General features: G+C 44.7%; 1 long non-coding RNA gene across 2 annotated transcripts in view; it reads left to right on the top strand.

The window, feature by feature from the left end:
• Positions 1 to 4,853, top strand: part of LOC138288131 (uncharacterized) — a 147,607-nt gene extending 142,754 nt beyond the window's left edge. For both annotated transcript variants that reach the window (XR_011202346.1, XR_011202345.1), the window contains 2 exons: positions 1,574 to 1,681; positions 3,839 to 4,853. This is a non-coding gene — a long non-coding RNA (uncharacterized lncRNA). The remainder of the gene's footprint in view (positions 1 to 1,573; positions 1,682 to 3,838) is intronic.
• Positions 4,854 to 18,705: the final 13,852 nt, after the last annotated feature.

Genomic DNA, 18,705 nt, shown 5'->3' with positions numbered 1-18,705 from the left:
TATAGTTTGCACCTGGTTAATACCTGGTTTCAATTTGCGGTAAATTGCATGTGCAAAACGGAAATCTGCGAATAATCACAATTTGCGAATTTTTGATGCATCGCTTTGCGATGTGGGTTTGCATGTCACAATCTGGGTTTCGCAAATAGCAACATGATTTACAGAATCGCTATTTGCGAGTCACAAGTGTAGCTCGGACTTTGAGATGTGCAAATAGCGATTTGGTATTTCATGTCGCTATTTGCGAAACGCAGATTGCGACACGCAAACCCGTGTCACATTTGCTAAAGAAATCAAAATTTTTGCGAATCATTTTCACGCTGCAAATGCCTTTGATACATCGCAAAAGGCATTTTTGCATTCGCAAACGGTCGATTTTTGCGATTCGCACCATTTGCGAATGCAAAAACGCTTGATACATCTGGCCCGTAGTTCAGTTTTTACCCCAGTGGAGTACTTATCATGCTTCTTTAAATGCATTTTGCATGTTGCTTGCAGCCAACCATGTTTGTGCAGACCCTCTCATTGTGACAAGGGAGAGCCTCACTGATTGCCTCGGAACTGGGCTCTTCAGCTTTAAGCCATGGAGTGTCCAAGGCCAAGTTTCAATCAGTCTCAACCCTCCTGGGTTCTTTAAGGCTTCCCTCTCCGGGAGCAGCAGCTCATGTACCTTTTATTCTTTTGAATATCTGGTTCATGTGTGCCTGTTTGTACGAGTTGGTTGTGCATGAGTGTTGTGAATGGTGTGTGTGTGTGTGCGCATTTGTGAATGCATTGGTGTGAGTGAGTGTATAAGTGTGCCTGCCATCTCCTCACCCTGCTAGAATTACCTGCTGCCACTGAATCACACTCGAGGCTGTTTCACTTTCCAAACTGGCCCTTGCACATTTAACAGGGAGAGACGGTGACACTCTTACTTGATAAAAAGAGCTGTGTTTGAGCCCAAACAAACCCCAATCAGACCCTTTGTCTCACGCAAGCAATTAAGCACAGACACGTCAACTGCGACTCTGAAAGGAAAAAGGACCAGGGCCCTGCTTCTTGTTTAAACATAGAAAAGGCGTTCCCTGCTTTGTTTATGTGTGTGTGTGTTTGCAGTTTTTTCATTTCTAAGCCGCCCCTCGGTCCGCAGTACATGTAAAATTGTGAACAGATGGGAGGAAAATGTGAGAGCTGTGATAAAAATAAACCGCAGTAGTTAATCTTCAGGAACCTGAGTTTTTCTCTTCACTAACTTGCACAGCGCCACGAAAATGGTTTGTGTGTCAATGCAACAAAAATATAGGAAATGTAAAAGTTAGCTTGATTGTCAATTTGCTCAAAACGTTTGATCAAGGGTACCGGTAAGGGAGATACTGGATATTCGTTTTACCATGGCAGATAAAGCAACAAGCATTAGCAAAGCCAATAGGTCTCGCCTATGCAGCACCCACTGGCTTTGCACGTATTTTTTTAGTCATGTTGTACAGATACTGTGCAAGTGGCTGAAAGCAAAAAAAAAACTAAAACGTAGCCAGCACTGACATCATAGCACCTTTTCTACCTTCATATTTTTGTTTTTCATTTTATTTAGGCAGCAGCGCCCTGCTCCGTTTTTTGCTTCCTTGTCTAATGCTCCACCCCATCCTGTGTTGCGTACTCCTCAATGAAAACATTGACAAAGCCAACAGAACTCGCAAAGGTAAGATCTATTGACTGTGCTAGTGCTTGTTCTTTATTGTCAATATTTCTGCAAATTTTGTAGAATTATCATGCATATGCTACCTTGTGCTCCCGTCCCCTATGTGCAGGCTATCAGAATATCAGCACTGAGCCAGGCAAAATGTTTTGCTAGCAAACACAAGCTTCAGTGGCCCACATTGGAATAGAAAGCCCTATATAAATGCTACGATACAATACAAATTTTATGGTATTTTTTTAGTAAGTAGGTGTCAGCCTCACATGACCCTTTAAAGCTACCTCATCATGGCCTTTAAAACATCAGTTTCAGCAGTCCCTTCACCACCAAGCCTCTGGCTTCCTCAGTAGAAACAATACTTTTGTGCTGTGTTAGCGTAACTAGAGATATTAGTGTATCTATTGCTGAGCTGAATGGTAGGGGCGGCTCCTTCACAGTGGCGGAGGGGAGTCGCCCCGCTAGATGAGCCAGCAGATGAAAAATAAAATGATAGCTTACTTTCGTTTTATTTTCCATTTTTCATCTGCTGGCTCAGCCAGCAGCTGCAGGGAGGGGCGTGGATGGGCCACGGGGAGATGGGAGGGGAGAGGTGGGAGAGCGCACTAAGTGCGCAAGAGTGTTTGGCCGGCCGTTTCAGGATGGCCAAACACGTGCACCTAGGTTTCTCCAACCCGGCAGCATACACAGCCGGGCTGGAGAAACAGCACAGACCCCAGGCTTGTGTCTGACCAACCGTTCAAACCAATCCTGACGCTGCTTACGTGCTATGTTTAGCATGTAAGCAGCTCCAGGATTGCTGGGGAGCCTGTGCTGTGTCGCACAAGAGGAGCAAGGCAGCAGGAAACGCAACGGGAGACGGGCGGCACAGGGTAAGTGGTTTCTTTTTTTTTATTATTAAATGTTTCCCCTGTCATCCCATCCCCCACCCCTCCCCCTTCCTTGACATATGCGGCGGCCAACACTGCTGAATGGTGCATGAAACCTTCCTTGCTACAGCACCTCCTTCTCACAGTCACCCATGAAAACAAATGCTGGAAATTAACCAAGTATTTCCACACAGTTCTTGTAAACTGCGTGAATTGCTGGAATACAGTTTAAGGGTTAAGCATAAAACTGGAATAACTCATACTTAGAACTAAGGATACAGAAAAACCCATTGCAATACAGGAATTCTAGCAAGTGGCTAAAAATGTTTATTTTCTGCAGCAGGTCATCTGAGCACAGTGATGTGCATGGGAGCCATGTTCACAAAAGTATTGGTGGGCCTGGGTCACATGAACCAGCAGTGAATATAAATTGAGAAGAATTGCGGGTAGAACAGGAGTGCAGCAGGCTTATATTTGTATCCATTTTAAGATGAGACTAAGCTGTTGTTTTCATCACCAAACTCTGTTCCAACCCTCTGCTCGTATACTGCCCTCTCTCCTTCTGACCCTCTGATCATATACTTGCCTCTCTGCACCAGCTTCCCTTGCTCATATACTGCTTTATATGCCCCTGTCCCCTCTGCAAACCCACTGCCAAAACTTTCCCTTGCCCCTTCTGCTTGTATGTTGCCATCTCTGACCTCAGCCCTGATTAGATACTGCCCTCCCTACCTATATTGTGCCTTCTTCACTCATACTCTGTTCTCATATACTGCCCGCACCTCTGCCCCCTCCCATCATATACTATCCTTCACTCCTGCCTGTCTGCTCATATACTTACCTTTCTTCTCCAGCTCCCTGTTCTCATACATTGCCCTCTGCCCCTGCTCCCCCTGGCCATATATTACACTCCCTGCCTCCTCAGCTCATATGCTGCCCTTTCTGCCCCTGTTGCCTCTGCTCGCCAGATGGCTGGTGATGTTTGAAAACGATGGCGTGTATTACTTGTGAGAGAGCGTAGTTTAAATATTACCTATTCTAGATGTGAAATGCTTATATTTAACAAATGCTGTATTAATAATATTATTCATTGAAACGTATTTTAAACGTGGAGAATTTTTCACATGCGTAAACAAATGTCGACTGTAAGCAATAATTGTTTGTCTTATGATTAACTGAAAACATTAACATGTATGAAGACTGCATTTATTAGAATTCATACGCCTTAAGTTAGCGTGAGTCGAAAACTAACTCTGTAGCTCTCATATTAAAGCGTATTTTTCATTTTCTCCAGTGTACTGATTTGCAAAAGGCCATGAACCAGCAATTGTTCTTTTCTTCACTTATTTGCAACAATGCTAAATTTTCTCATCCGCATGCTAGCAGCTTTAGTATAAAAATTATAAGCTTTGCAACAATTATGGACACTTTCAAGGACATTGAATCACGGAGAAGAGAACTCTTGACCCGAAGTGTGTGCCAGAAAATGAAGTAACCCCGGATGTGCCACCTACGAAAACGTCAATTATAAAGACCAATTAGAAGCACGAGAAATATCATAGAATGACAAATGTATTACTTAATGTATAAATTGATAGGTTACAGATAGTGGGGTGTAGTGACTGACCAATAGGATTTTGGGGGAATGTATTTCAAAAAAGGGATAAAAACTCATGACACAAGGAACAAAGGGCATTAGGTAGGGAATGATATCGATTGCATCCAGAAACTCTGTCACTCTATTTGGTGATCTGAGACTTAGACAAAACTATCCTCATCCATAGACTGCCTTTTACACTTTCTTCCTTATGAGGGAAGTGTCCCCTGCCCTTAGCTTAGATAGACTGATGGCGATTTAACTGATGTCCTGAAGACGAAGACTGACCCTGTATGCTGACCTATTCCGAGGAGGGTAATTATACCGTTGCTAATGGAAATTCATTTATTTTGCCTTTCCTTTCTAGGTACCAACTGCTGTGTGTTTTGATTAGAGACCTTAGTTAGACGTTTTCCAAATTGATGTTCTAAATTGTTTTGCATGAAGCCCAACATGCTAATGCTAATCAGTGGCTAGATGAGGTGTTCATCTTAACTGACGAAACTGATGTGACTGACATGGTGTTATGCTGAACTAAGACCTTTAGGAGGTTCTATGTATTTTGATTTGTTATCTTCATATGATTATCTTATATTTGTGATCTTTGCATTGATGAAAACTTACCATAGTCGCCGCTTTGTGATAATGTTCTTTGCTTCTTGGTTTTGAGATTAATACATTTGCTATTAGATTGTAATCAATAGGGAATAAAATTCACAAAACTTCAATAAGGTGTGGTTATTCATGACTGAAAGGTCATGGTTGCGTCGAAGATTTTTTAATGTCTAAAGTGAAATATATTGTGGTGATATATGTTAACAATATTATTGACATATGGTTTGATGTATTGATCAGTTGTCTCGTCTTACGGTGTCTCACCACTGGGTCCAAAGATTCATCGACCTAAAACGAGTCCTGATGTGTATAAATTAACATAGACTGACGCGTTATCACTTGCCCCCAACTTCAGTAAGCAAACAGAGTTCATTTAGGAGGGCTCGAAGGGAGATTTGTTTTTAATGAGGTCAAACAGTGCATTTTTAAAACACCATTGATATATACATTTTTTAAAGGTATAAAAAGCCATAGGTTCTAAAGGACACAGCTGACCCCTTTTTGTCCAGCCATTATCATGGGTTCTGTTATGTTTTACCTCCAGTATGCCCAGGAGACAGTTTTGTCATGGGTGTCCCCATATGCCAAACTTTATCTCCACTTTGACAGAGCCTGTATATTAACAAGGGTAACTCCATCCATAAGAGGGGAGGTGGTGCCATCACTCACACGTTGAGAATCATAGAGCATACCCACACATATACTCACTCTAGCAAACTTTCTTTTAATTTCGCTCACACTCTCATATTAGTTAAATTTTTTATACACTCACACTCCCATTTTTCGAATCTCCAAAACCCATTCTGTAGATAACTCAAAGAAAATGTAGATTTCAGCCCACTTATGGCGGTTGTGTGGTTCTCCCTACTAAGCAAACACAACCCACATAGAAGCGCATGAACTGATGTTTAGGCACGTCGCCCAGGCTCCCTGTGAACCGGGTAGTTCCTTCTGCATTTCATTCGCTACCTACCTCTTGTTATTCATCAGTGGCGGCGGCAGATGCAGATTCGCACCGCGATCCGCTTACCGCAGAAGGAAGAAAAGTTTTGCTCACCTCTAGCAACTGGTCTTTATTTATGTGCAAAGTAAGAAATGCTCACACTGCTGCTTCCCCTGCTATAACGGTCTTCTGTGTTAGTTAAACTTGGCCAAACAGCTTCAAAATATATAAATGTCAAACAAAATGGGGCGGAAAATGGTTGATTTCCTGCACTATGTCAATAAAATGACGCACTTCAATAAAACCGATGAACATGGCTCTTAGGGTAAAGCGCCCACCCAACATGGGGGGGTGCAGCCCATTAGGAGACAGGGCCGCCGAGGCCTGATAACCCCCTCCGCACTAGTTGTGCGGTGGGCTGGCCTGCGACTTCCGCCCTCACGCCTCGCGAGTCGTGGGGGCAGAAGTCAGGAGACTGGAGTATGTAGCGGCTGCGTTGGCCGCTAGCTGGTTTGAGCCGCCACGTACCTTTGGGGGGCTATTTAACTGCCCCCCGAGAAGGCTCGACCTTCTCCTTTCGGTGGCGCGCCAGCTGGGGCTTGCGGGCGGCGCGCAGTTGTCCTACCCACCCTTTCCTTAATTTAGGTTGTGAAGAAAGGTATAAGCGGAAAGTGAGGTATTAAAGTGACCAGAAACAACAGAGGGGTCCCCAAGGCTGGGGCCCCGGGAGAACACCAGAGATAGGATCCTGAAGTCCTGAGCCAACTTGCAGATGTACACACCAGATTAAGGGGTAAGGGAGCCCAGAACGCTTGGGGGCCCATGGGGCTCCTGCTCCTGCCGCCCCGTTACACCCCTAGGCCGATTGGTGTTTGGGGGGGCAGAACCCTGAGCGTGGGGACAAGGAACTGTGTAGTCAGGGCAACCGCCCCTCCTAGGGACACAGATGAGGTACGGTTCACTTGTGTGGTCCAATGGTGGTTCAGGACAGGAAGGGATCCTGTCAGATAAAGATTTATGGTTACTGATTTGTATCTCATGTTTTGTAAATATTACTGAAGTTCAAGTGGAGTGATTTATGATTTTGATGTGAAAAGAATACCATACAAATGTTGTAATAAAAACTTCTTCCAACAAGTAAATCTGTCGGCCTGCGTATAGCTGGTGGGGGGTAAAGGCTGTCTGGCGATCTCCGGATTGTATTTGTTTTTAAAATGCTGATCAAGCAGTGACGGCATTTGAATTGCCTTACAAGCCTATGTGCTTAGCAACAGGGCAATATGTTTAAAGATTAAAAACGCAGTTTGTGATTTTTGACCTTTATTGTTGGTCAAAGATTAACCAGCAAAGTGGTGAACAATGACAGTTCCATCCAACTCCTCAAAAACAAAGGGGCTTTCTAAAAACTGTTATACTGACCACAATGAGGGCCCGTGTGGTGAAGACCAAAGAGAGGAGATGTGGTTTAAATGCCAGAGCTGCCAATTTTGGAATAGGAGCTCCAACTTTGGGTTTTGGCGACAGCTAAACATTCTGTGACTCTGGGCAAATCACTTAGGGGGTCATTCCAACCCTGGCGGTCATCGACCACCAGGGTGGAGGACCACGGAAGCACCGCCAACAGGCTGGCGGTGCTTCCCTGCCCATTCTGACCGCGGCGGTAAAGCCACGGTCAGAAAAGGGGATCCGGCGGTTTCCCGCCGGATTTCCCCTGTCTGGGCTGAATCTCCATGGCGGCGCTGCAAGCAGCGCCGCCATGGAGATTCCGACCCCCTTCCCGCCACCCTGTTTCTGGCGGTTTTTACCGCCAGGAACAGGATGGCGGGAACGGGTGTCGTGGGGCCCCTGGGGGCCCCTGCACTGCCCATGCCACTGGCATGGGCAGTGCAGGGGCCCCCTAACAGGGCCCCAGCATCATTTTCACTGTCTGCTTAGCAGACAGTGAAAATCGCGACGGGTGCAACTGCACCCGTCCCACCCCTGCAACACCGCCGGCTCCATTCGGAGCCGGCTTCTATGTTGCAGGGCCTTTCCCGCTGGGCCGGCGGGCGCTCCTTTGGCGGGCGCCCGCCGGCCCAGCGGGAAAGCCAGAATGGCCGCCGCAGTCTTTTGACCGCGGAGCAGCCAAATGGCGGTGACTGCATGGCGGGCGACTACTGCCGCCCGCCGCGGTCAGAATGACCGCCTTAATCTCCCCATGCCTTAAAGAAAAAAAAAATATGTGATTTAATATGACGTAATCTGGTGCTCATGTAAGGCGTTCCAGTTGCCCTGGGCCGAATTCGTACTATAGAAAGCTACATGAAAATGACTTGGTCTCGCTGTCTAGCAACCCAAGGTGAAGATAAAGCCTCAATCTTGTCATTCCTGTTCCCAGGTAGAGCTCAGGCGCGCTTTTACTGGGCTCGAACCCCGGTGCTCGCTCAGCTTATCTCACGTGCTGGTGTGGAAACCGTTACTTTCAAACCTGGGCGTTCCTACCGCCACCTAACTCCCTCCCTGTCTATTGCTGTACTCCTTCCGCCTTTCTCCTCCCTTCTACACCCCTGTCCTGCTTCCTGCACTTGCTAGAGCCCCCACCCTGTCCCTCCTTCGAGACCCTCTTTTAAATAACTTAAGGGCGAGAGAAGTGGCCGTCGCGGGAGACACCGCCTACCCTCGGAGGTGGCTGCAGGTGCTGCTAGCCTTAAGCCTCTTTCCCATAAAGCCTATTAGGAGGGCTCAGGACGAGCAGTTCAGTAAAATGGCAATCACTTACCGGACTAGCAGGTGCCAGAGATGACCCCTGACCCCGAGGTTAGCATTAATGTTAGTGTGCTCCCCAGTGCACCAGGATGCAGCACACGCCACACTAGTGCTTTAAATGGGCAGCTACTCACCGGGACAGAGTATCAGCATTTCTTTCATTTGGAAGGGAGAGTGCCTGCACTTCTCAGCACTGCTGCAATGCGTTTATGAGAGAGGACTGGCACTTCTCAGGAGCAAACAGGTACTTAAGTGCAGGGCTCGAGTCGAGGGAAGACGCGTGTAAATGCTGTATACCCACTATCTTCAGAGGCAGACGCCCTCTACCCTGCTGCAAAGCTGGGCGCTTTCAGTGGAGTGACACCTTTCTTTCCTACTTCTCCCAGAACTCACAGAAATATGCTGAACTCCCGGTGTAATTTTCTGACACCGGGACACTTTCAGCAGCGCCTGCAGGTTGTCTGCTTTTGTTCTGAGCAGCAACATGCAGGCTGGGAGGGGGCTTATCAGATCCCAGCTTGCCCATGACAAAGGCCGAAGTTAAGGGGCCATTAGGCCTCTTTTTTGGTGAAGTAGGAACCTCACACAGAGATGTAATGGAGGGAAAACAAAGGCTCACATATTATCACTTCACAGGTACTTGAGAGAGAAATGCTTTTGACTTTGTTCAGTCCCTGTATATAAGAGATATGCATTCACTGTAAGAATGTCAAATGTGTTGGTCGCCCCAGTATTAACACAAATAACAATTTAAATACCACTATTTTGTTTTATTTCTTTTATAGCGTTTTACAGCACTTTAGCACTTCAGTAGTGCTAAAGCACTATAAAAGAAATAAAACAAAATAGTGGTATTTAAATTATTTGTGACACCGATGAGTAGTGCCACTACTCATCCCAGTGCAGGGTGTCAGAGCACTTTACATCACACGTACAGATTAGACATTGACAATAAATCATATGTGTTTACATCAATATAAAGGATGTGTTTACAAAAGACATGGAAGCATATAAGTTGTAGGAGCTACGTCCTTCATACTTTACAGTTCTATATGAGAAGGATTACAATTTATGAACTGCAAGTAACAAAAGGATCTCTGTCTTAAAAGCAGTAACCCTCTTACCCATTTATATAAAATGACAAATCTGTCATCTGTGTGTTACATAATGTGCTTTGCAGGAGGCATATTAACCCTCTATGCTACTTTGATTCAAAACTAGGACTAGGCAAAACACAGATCTCTCCAGCAAATACATTATCATCCAGAGTTATTTTACCATTATTATTATTCCCTGAGATTAAACTGACACACAAAGATCTCTACAGCAGGTGCCTTAATCCCATAAAATATTTTAAAATACAGACATTGCAACCAATTAAGCATAACATATTTACTGCCACATTTCTCTTTGTTGCCAATTTCTTTGTGGCAGGGTTTGAAAAAAATAAATATATAACTTGAGTCCCTGATTTTGCGTCAGGTTTGTGTCAATATTTTGCCACAACCCCAATGTAAAATCTCATTTATTAAATATTGTAATGTGCTAAAATTTATTCATGATATACCTGCTAAACATATGTGATGTCTTAAGATCTGAGGTCACTTCCTGTGAGGTCATGGGTTGTGATGCCACTTCATGTGATGCCACATGAAATGTCACACGCTTTGATGTCATGCACTATGATGTCATGTGCCATGATGTCACTTGCATGCTAACTTGATTAATCCCCTGCTTCTTTTTCTTTAAGGATTTGTGCCCTGAGAGGAAATGTAGATTTGTGCAGGTTTCCAAATACTGGAATATTTTCAAAATTACTTTGTGCTATTTTCAGGGTATTGAGGTAGAATTTTTTGTTGGTAACATTCTCAGACTGCTCAGAGCCGCCCTGTATGAACTGTAACTGAAGCACTTAAAAGAGCAGCTTTGTCGCACACACTTTCACACTAATTCACCTCTGTTATTCACCTGCATTCTTCAGAAGCTTCTGTGCACGATTCTCATGTAAATGGTAAACTGTTCACACAGAGCAATAGCATGTCGCTATGACCCATCTTAAAATTCTCTACTTTGTTGGCACTGGAATCCGTGATCTAGTATGCATGAAAGTGCTGTTTGTTTAGCTAGTCATTTATCACTTTGTTAAATTCCATTCACATTCATCTAGTTTGCGTGAAATACACATAGAGGTAAAATGCCTTAAAAAGATTGGGAGTCTGGCTCCAAGCTACTTGAAAATCTTGATAGGCAGGCATATCTCCAAAATCCAATCCAAGTGCCATAACTGGTGCCTGCAATTGGACCAAATGCTACTGTTAGGCTCATGCTTTGCAAGTTTGAAAACTGAAGGTGAAGTAGAATGTCCTGGAATGAGTGACAGCCAGTTTCCCACTTGATTGTAACTAAGTCATGTGGATAGGGGTGCACTTCAGGGGCATCACTACATTTGGTACAGCGGGTGCAGTGACACCAGAACCCAAAGCCTGGAATGGCCCATTGATACTTGATAATTGCTGTATTATACTACCCCAGCAGTGCAAGGGACAATTTCCCTGGCTTGAACCATGGCATCCTTGATATGCTACTCCGATAGCTCCATTGTCTGCCTCTCCCTCTTCATTGCTGTCAAGTTTCACAGGTCTATTCCTGATGTGCTGGTCCAGGCCAGGTTTTGTCTTTGAATTCCGGGACTTGTTTTATAATAGAATAAACAAGACTGCAAGTCCCAGGATCCAAAGAAATTGGGACTGAAGCAGCACCATGCATGGGCCTGGGAAACATCATAGGGCTGCTGCAAGGTTTCACTAAAGACTAAGGAAGCAGTAAGTAGGGGCAGATATTCTTCGTGCCAACACCTCTGCAAAATCGTCCAGCAACAATCTTCACTTACTGTCTGCATGCTGGTGTCCAAGACCCTCCTTCAGAGTAGCTATATTGGGCTCCTTTTGGATCACTTTGGGCCAGAGAGTGTTCTAAAAAGCTGGCAACACTGGAAAGGAGATTGTAGCGTTTGGGAACTGTTTTTAAAGGGCTGCCTTAGCCTGCACTACTGACACAAGTCTTGTTGGTGTCCCATCTCATCACCCTTTTCTGCCTCCCCCTGCTATGTACCATAACTATTCAATGGCCCTCCTTAGCGAAATATAAAAGTGCTTAGAGTGGAGGACCAGTGGGAACTAGGAGGGTCAGGGATACTTAAAGAAGAGCAGTTAGGGTGAGGGTGAGGGTGGAGGTTTGGTGTTGTTTTAAGACTCTGCACTTCCTGCACATGATACTAAATAGGATTGTGAACAAAACTGTATGTATTCTATTGTAATATTCATTTTCTGTCTTTGTTTACTTTAATAAGAAGCCACAGGACATTACTAAAGCTCTAGAACCAACTTAAAAGTGTTTTGTAGTTAAATTGCTGTTTGAAGTAAGTACAGATAAAGGCTAGAAATATCAGCTTTAGATTATTTTGCTCATTTACTGAAGTTGCCCACTTCATTATTATGGGGGTCATTCCGACCCCGGCAGGCGGAAACCACCCAAACACCGCACCGCGGTCAAATGACCGCGGCGGTGATTCTAACTTTCCCGCTGGGCCGGCGGCCGATCTCAAGAAGATCGCCGCCGGCCCAGCGGGAAAGCCCCTGCAAAGAGGAAGCCGGCTCCGAATGGAGCCGGCGGATTTGCAGGTGTGCGACGGGTGCAGTTGCACCCGTCGCGATTTTCAGTGTCTGCAAAGCAGACACTGAAAATCATTATGGGGCCCTGTTAGGGGGCCCCTGCACTGCCCATGCCAGTGGCATGGGCAGTGCATGGGCCCCACAACACCCGTTCCCGCCAGCCTCTTCCTGGCGGTGTAAACCGCCAGGAAGAGGCTGGCGGGAAGGGGGTCGGAATCCCCATGGCGGCGCTGCAAGCAGCGCCGCCATGGACGATTTCCTGGGCCAGGGGTAAACTGGCGGGAAAACGCTGGTTGCCCTTTTCTGACCGCGGCTTTACCGCCGCGGTCAGAATTGCCCATGAAGCACCGCCAGCCTGTTGGCGGTGCTTCCGCGGCCCTCTGCCCTGGCGGTTTCAAATCACCAGGGTCAGAATAAGGGCCTATATGTGGAAGTGTTCTTCATGTTTTCTTTTATTACTGTTGCTCACAGTATTGTAAGGTGTGAGGTTAAATCTCAAGGAACCACATACTTAAGGACTTTGCTGCTCAGGTTATATCTTCATATATGTTCTGCAGAGACACCATCCTATCAGGTCCCCCACACAAATTTATAACACTAATTTTGAGTGTGTATAAGTTGGGGTAGTTATTGACAAATGGCACTGAGGGTTTTGTTACTGTCATATGCTTGCCAGTGTCTTCATGCAGTGGTTGCCAGTGTCTTGGTGGATCGTGTCGAAAGCATGCCGCTTACACATATCCTTATTGAGTAAGGAATGGGACGAGGATTTAATGGTTTGATTACTTACTGGTAATCTTCAGCACTCTGATTCTCACTCCTTCATCCCAGTATGTGAACACATTTCCACCTGCAAATGTCTCACTACATGGGCATGTGCTATGATGTCAGATCTCCAATCTATTTTCATTATTCCTTGCACCATGGACCACAAATTTTTCTATGGAACTTGATCTAATTTTCACTAAAGGCAACACGCACCTCCTTCAGCAGCCAAAATCCATTCAACTGTTTGGAATATTAATATTTGTGGGTTCCAACTTGAGGGATATCCATTGACTTCCTTTGAAGTGTTTCTAAGGAATGAATTAGTGGGCCAGCATGATGTTATCTGTCTTTCAAAATGCTTACAGTCTTCTAATAAATGTAGTCTTCTTTTTATGTGCCACAGATTATAGACGTTATCATGGGAGCCACCCAACTAAACAGAGCTCCCTGCTTACGTGCTCACCTGAAGCCCTATTTCTCGGTCTGGTTCACACCTTCCACGGTTCATCCTCCAACACAGCATGGCCGCATCTCGTGCACACCCAGGGGACAACACGGATCGCCATGATCAGAATATCTAATACAGTGTGCAACTTGCATTTTTGTCTCATAACGATCAGAGTGATTATAACTGTTGGTGTATGCAATGGTGCTATCTTAGGTAGATTAATACATTCTATAGTTCACAATAGGAGTTTCTGTCATCTTTATTGCAGTGTGTTAATTACTTTGTTTTTGGTGCCACAGGCTTAAGTACTGATCAGCATAACACTTTTTAAATCTCTTAATAAATTCAAGTGTACTCATGACAGACCAACTGAACATGCATGTCACTTCCTGTGATGTCCCTTCCTTTGATATCACATTCAGTGCGGTCACACGCAGTCAGTCAAACACTTTCTGCCTAACTTGGTGAGTACCCCCACTTCTTTTATTAGGACCTGAGCACTGAAATAGTGAGTACCTGACCTTCTATATTTCCATTTAAAGCCCTGCGCCACACAGACACTAGAGGCGGGCAAGCCAGAGAATTCATGGGAAGAGCCGACCCAAGGGCCTAACCTGGGTGTAAAAGCCCAAGTATGAGCTGAGCCAACAAAAAAGGGTAAAAAAATTTAAGATCACGAGTCATCAGTGGAGAAACAAAACTTGAGGGGGGGGGCTCCCTGCAAAGTGCATGTAGGGGGGCCCCACACTCCAGACCCAGTCAGGAACTCTCAGGGCAGGAGCCCACCACCCACACACAGTGCAAGAGGAGGTCCTCTGGCGCTCTCCCCCCGCACAAGCAGGGCTGCAGTGGCTACTATTATGCCACTGCAAGTCATTCTAGAAAATTGTCACCCTCAAACTCCAGCTCATTCCTTTAATTAAAACACACTTTCTCTCTTTTAATTTCTCGCACTATCCTTGCACTATCCTCCTTACTAACCTCACTTCCCCCTGTTTCTGACAACCTCTTGGCCTCTCTCTCCTATATTTTCTTTTTCATTCTTTCGCCCTAGTTCTCCTTCAATACATCGTTCTCCTCTATCCCTTTCGAAAGGCAGCAATGAGAAGGCCCAGTTTAACACAAGAGAAGCAATGTAGGCCTTCCAATTGTTGTTAAGAGCCATGTTTATCTAGAGATGCAGGAAATGCAGGCGCTGGCGGACATGTGGTGTGGTGTTGGGGCAAGGGTGCTGGGTGGAGGTTCCCTTGGATGCAGCTAAGGAGGGAGTGGCAAGTGCTATCCTTTTTGCATTTTGACTATCTCCATTATCAAAATGCAAAATCTGCGTTGCACTAACCAACCCTCCTCTGATGCATGCAGGCGGCATAGAGAATAACTTGAGAGAGTGGGAGAGGCAAACGTGACAACAAAGCTCGGAACATGTTTGGCAGTCAGTTTTCGAGTAAGTCAAGCCGACCAAGCCAGACAAATGGCATGAGTCAGGCTCGAGCTTTTGGTGGCTTGCACACCTCCAACAAACACACACTAATATTTGCACACAGACGCATTCGACACACACACATTCACAGCTTCAAATACATAACACAAAAGCAACATAGAAACAAACAGAACAACATACACAGTATGTAAGCATACAAAAATGCACTGTAAAAGCATGTATTTTCACACACACACAACATAACACACACATATACACACAAACACATAGCAAGGTGCACATAGGCAAACACATACCACAACATTCACACATAAACAAACATACCTGTAAGTACTACAGTACGAAAATGAACACACACCACAGCATGCACATACTCAATCACACATACAAAAACATATGATCACGGACACCTAGAAGTGAACAGCTCTCATAGCAACAACCATAATTGCATCACAGTAAGGTGAACACAACCTATGAACAACACACCCAGGTGTCCCCACACACTACTAAAACACCATTCTGCACGAACACGCTAACATTCCCTACTTTTATTTATTGCCACAAAATACCACACATTAACTCAAAAATGCACATTACTAGAACTTCATTTTGTGCTCCAACTCAGTATCAGCAGACACATGGTGGACTACTGCTACACTACTATATGCTCCAACCACTGTGCCATTTCTGGTTAACCAACTTAGGGCCAGCTGTACGTAGCTTTTTTTCTTGTCCCAAACAGCCCGATTCCCAGAATCGGGCCGTTTGCGACAAAAAAAAAGCATTTTGGTATGCACAAACTCTATTTTGCGATTTGGTAATCTATTTACCGAATGGCAAAATATGTTTGCGAGCTGCAATTATTAAGGGGCGTTCCCTTACTAATTGCGAGTCGCAGTTCAATGTATGATTGTTTTATGACTGTGAACGAGGTCACAAAACAATCACAGTTAGCACCAATTTCAAATCGGTACTAACCCATTCGCAAATGGGAAGGAGTCCCAATGGGACCCTCTTCCCCTTTGTGAATGGTGGAGAAAATATTTTTTCTGAGCAGACAGTGGTCCCACGAAAAACTGCCTGCACTGAAAAATGAAAAAAAAACTTTCATTTTTAGGTTGAGCACAGCAGCGCGCAAGCGCTGCTTTTCCGACATGTTGGTATGTATCTGGGCTTTTAACCACACCACCGCATGCCCATCACTATCACTTGTTTGTGGGCTTGCCTTTCAAAGATTCTTTGTTTTCAAACTGCTTTACGTTTGTCCCTCCACAGGGCGGTTTTGTTACTGCCTTGGCCACTGACCCTCTTCCATGGATAATTGCACTTTTGCCGATAACTTTGACTGCGAGCAAACTTCTTTTTCCTTTTGTCTCTCTCTTTGCGTTCACGGCGGTGCTTTGAATTGGATCACTTATGTTAACTGTTTTATTTTTTATTTTCAGTTTATGTGGCAAGAAAAGTCCAGTTAGGAATTTACAAAGCTAATAACGGTAAAGCGAGCAAACACAAGACCCACTGCATTGCAAATTCTTGTTGTTTTTGAAATGCAGCCCGTTTTCCTTTAAGGAAAATGGGTTGCATTTCAATAATAAAAACTGCTTTATTTAAAAGCAGTCACAGACATGGTGGTCTGCTGTTCCCAGCAGGCCACCATCCCTGTGAGTGCAGCCATTCCCAAAGGGGTCGCAAATTGGGATCTACCTCATGAATATTAATGAGGTAGGTCATTTGTGACCCCAAAGGGAATCGCAAACAGTGTGAGGTACACTGTTGTACATATGGTTTTGTGACTCGCAATTTGTGACTCGCAAATGAGTCGCAAATTGTGAGTCGCAAAACTCTGGGTCGTACATCTGGCCCTTAGTCCTATAGGAAACACTCTTACCCAACGCAGCACATTTACCATGGCAAATGCTATGATGAAGAGAGAAACCAAAACTTGTTCAGACACAAGTAAGGCGATGGCATATCTGAAACCACTCTTTCAGACTCTGCTATTTCTTCTTCGATGAACTGGGATCCTTGGCAAAGACGCAACAAAAAGAAGTCAAAATCCTAAAAAGCATTGACAATGCCAATAAATGTGGGTAATGGATGAAAGTGTCTTTTGTATCATTTATTTACTTGCGATTAGGCATTGTATAAGGACAAAAGATGTATGTATACATAAAAAATAAAAAAACGAATTAAACAATGATGTATATGACAATAAATGTATGACTATGCTTTACATATATTTGTGTGTAAAATTATGTAGTTAACACATACATACACGAGTCTCTGTACATGAGATTTATACTTCTTTGTATGGTAATATATATATGTCAGATTATGTAATTATGTTTATGGGGTAGGTACCTGTACCTATGCATATTCATCGGCATGCTTTCTCTAGGGTATGACAATATATTTAGACATTTAGAAGTGTCTGTGTAAGTTTTCTTATCCAAAATGTCCTGCAAACCTCAAACTTTGCTAAAATTGCACATTTACATTGGATTTTTTGACAGAAACTTCCAGAATCAGCAGGAATCCACAAAATTCCTACCACCCAGCTTTTTCTCACTTGTCTCAATAAAAATACTACCTCGCTTGTGTGGCTGGGCCTAGGGCAAGCGACAGGCACATATCAAACCAACATCAATGGGAGTCTCACGGAGGGTCTCTCATTGATTCTAGTTTTGTTTGTGCCTAATGGGGGCACTAGGCCAAGTCAAACAAGTGGGGTAGCAATTTTATCAGGACAATGCTGGGTGGTAGGAATTTTGTGGATCCCTGAGGTTTCCAGAGGTTTACATCATAGAAATGCAAGAAAAATGTGCAATTTAAGGCAAAGTTAGAAATTTGCACTGCACTGTGGGTAAGAAAATGGCACAACACCCTGGACATCCCAAATGTCTAGTTTTCAGACATGTCTGGCTTTTCTATAATTCCCTATGTGGCCTCCAAGCCCATGTCCATTTACTGAAGCTACTCCTCTTGGCGATTTCCCCACATTGCATTTTGGGGCCATTTGTATCATGGATGCTAGGCCCAGCAACATGGGGGGTAACATTTTTATAGGGGCAAGTGGGAAAAGGCAGGGTAATAGGAATTTTGTGGATCCCTGATGTTTCTGGAAGTTTACATCACAGAAATGCAAAGAAAATGTGCAATTTTAGTCAAGGTTTGAGATCTGCAGGGTATTGTGTTTAAGAAAAAGTCATGGGATCCACACAAGGTACACCACCTTGAACTGCGCCAGGTGTTTCATTTTTAGAAATGCCTGGCTTTGGTAGGTTTCCCCAGATGGCAGCTGACTGAGCCCAAAAAGTGCAGCCATTCAGCATAGACGTTGGACAATATTGGCACTTAGCCCAACTCTGCTACCCATATGTAAAAAACATCCATAAATAAAATTTCCCTTCTTGCCATAAAGTTGTGGATGCTTTGGTTCCCAGGGAGGCAGAAAGAATGTTGATGTCATATTGGAGGTGGCGGCTAGGCCCAGAGTGTGGGCAAGCCACCCCACACCTTGTAGCAGCAAAAAAAACTCCCTGTTGCCTAGTCGGCTTTCTCCTACCCTACCCCATGCAGGGCAGATTGGCGTTAAAGACCTCTAATCTGCCCCCGGGCAGAAAGACTGCTGATGTCATTTGAGGGGTGGGGCTAGGCCCAATGCCTGGACAGGCCATCTCCTCCCATTTCTTCACAAAAACAGCCCTGGTGTCTAGTGGAGTTTTTACCCCTGCATCTCCCAGGGTGCAGATTGGCGATATCAACCTCCAATGTGGCCCCAGGACGCATAAAGACGTTTTGACCCAGGGGAGGGGGTCACTAGCCCATTCCAGGGAGACTTCTCTCCCTCCAAATACACTGCTTGGTGGTCCAGTGGGCTTTCTGCAGCACAACAGGTGGTTGATTGGAGGAAAACACCTTTAATCTGCCCGA

The sequence above is a fragment of the Pleurodeles waltl genome, chromosome 4_1 (genome assembly GCF_031143425.1).
Source record: "Pleurodeles waltl isolate 20211129_DDA chromosome 4_1, aPleWal1.hap1.20221129, whole genome shotgun sequence".
In the NCBI taxonomy this organism is placed as follows: Eukaryota; Metazoa; Chordata; class Amphibia; order Caudata; family Salamandridae; genus Pleurodeles; species Pleurodeles waltl.
The sequence above is the reverse complement of the archived record's forward strand: the minus strand, read 5'-3'. Positions and strand labels throughout refer to the sequence as shown.